Raw genomic sequence first — 2,304 nt, 5'->3', positions numbered from 1 at the left:
TTGTATATATACTTTGATTATAGTTTGTTCTTGCCAAAAAGGTGCCAAACCCCAAGGCATCATATAGATAAAAACAATAACAAATATACTAAATTCTTTTTAGATTCCTTTTACTGGGATCCACCAGATCTTTTCCAGAAAAAGATTATATGATGTATTTTGAGGCCATAATTAACTATATTCAACTGGCCTTAAATGGCATCATACCTGAGCTCTCTCCTAAATAAAAAAGTAAAATTAATAAAACAGGCCATCTTCCAAAATCAGATGGCAGTAGACATTCTAACAGCACCGGAGGTACTTAATAAAATTGTAAACCCTGAATGTGTGTATGACAAATGAATGATGTCAGTTTCTAAAATTCCTTGGACCTTATCTTTTCCCTCCTTATGGGAAACCATTATTAAAATTACACTCATAAATATCTTGTTGATTGTATTATTTGGCCCCTGCATACTTAATTGATTCTTTGCCTTTGTCTCCTCTAGACTTAAAGCTGTACACCTACCCAAGACGAAAATGCTCAGTCTTCTGAGAGCCACTAGTTAAAAGCTCTGTGGCATATTCCTGATTGCCATTCAACAACTTCAACCCTCTTTGGCCTGAAGAAGCCAGATTGTTCATTGCCCATTACCCCTCATGGCAGTTTGGGTTACTTCTTCAGAGGAAAAAATGGTACAGCCGAGGCTGGGGATTTAGCTCAGTGACATAAGCGCCTGCCTTGCAAGCAGGCAGTCATGAGTTCGATTCCTGGTACTGATAAAAACAAAAAAGACAAAAAAAAATGGTACTGCCAACTGAGTCAGTTAAAAATACTATAGGCAGTCAAGACAGGGCTAGGGCCTCAAAGGAGCCAGCACAGAGGACCTGATGTCTTGTGACAATGAAAGAGACAGATTCCTCCCACTGGGGGCCAGATCCCAAGATAAAGGCTAAACTTGGCCCTCAAACCCCACAGGGAAACCTTCTTAATATGGCTTTTCATTTTTCAACAACAGAGATAAAGACCAGCTTGGTTTACCAAGTGACACTTGGTAAACCAAGACAAGGTGGAGCTGCCTGAGCTCCTCCAAGACCATGCTTCAAGTGTGACAAAAAGGACACTGGGCAAGAGAATGCTCCTTCTGCAATCTCAAGGGCCCACTGGAAGAGTGTCTGTCCTAGCTTCCAGAGAGCAGGTAAGCCATCCTCTAACTCCTTGCCCTCACAGGAGATCTCATCACCACTGGATTTATTGCTGGCTGATCTATTTGGACTTGCTGCTGAATATTGATGGGGCTCAGGTCCCACAGCCCCATGAAGGCATCCTTCTTAGAGCCCCAAGTCTCACTGGAGGTCTCAGGTAAGACATTATCTGTACTAATAGACACAGAGGCTAAGTATAGTGTTCTGTCTGAGTTTTCAGGTCATGATATTAAATCCTCAGTCTCTATAGTGGGTGTTGACAGCCAACCTACATAACCTCTTGAAACAGGCCCATTCCATTCAGGTTCCAAATTGTCTTCTTCACCCATACCTTTCTGGTGGTTCCAACATGTCCCACACCCCTTTTATGTAGAGATCTTCTCCAAAAGCTTAACTTTACCTTTACCTTCTCCTTCTCACAGCTCACATCCTCCCAACATCACAATGCACTGCAAAAACCATCCCTTCCTCTCTCCTTTGGTTAATCCCATAATTTAAAACACATCCAATCCCACCAGTGCTACCCATGCTATGTATGCATGTTTTAATTTGTCTCAGGGATCCCTCAATTTTTCCTTGTGTTCTCCAATATCCGATAGCTCCCAAACATTTACAGGGACTTAAACCTATAATCAAGCATCTTTTAGATACTGGTTTTCTCTTCTCTTTTTTTTTTTTTTTTTTTTTTTTTGTCTTTTTCCTTTTTATCGGTACCGGGGATTGAACTCATGACTGCCTGCTTGCAAGGCAGGCACTTATGCCACTGAGCTAAACCTCCAGCCCTGATACTGCTTTTCTTAAACCTACCCATTCACCCTACAATACTCCCATTCTCATGACATTCAAGCCTAATGGGTCCTATCGTCTAATACAAGACCTTAGGGTAATCAGTGATGCTGTTACCCCAATTCACCCAGTGGTGCCAAACCCTTATACTATGTTCTTTCATATCCCTCGCTCCACCACTCACTTCATAGTCCTTGATCTTAAATATGCCTTTTTTAAACCATCCCCCTACACCCTGATTGTCAGGATTCCTTTGCATTTATGTAGACTGACCCAGACACTTTCAGGTCTCAACAACTTACACCTGTCATATCTGTGTTAAACCCTCTCCTC

This window comes from Cavia porcellus, unplaced genomic scaffold (assembly GCF_034190915.1).
Source record: "Cavia porcellus strain 051 isolate PalLab524CR breed Dunkin Hartley unplaced genomic scaffold, mCavPor4.1 scaffold_27, whole genome shotgun sequence".
NCBI lineage: Eukaryota > Metazoa > Chordata > Mammalia > Rodentia > Caviidae > Cavia > Cavia porcellus.
This window is presented reverse-complemented; position numbering follows the sequence as displayed.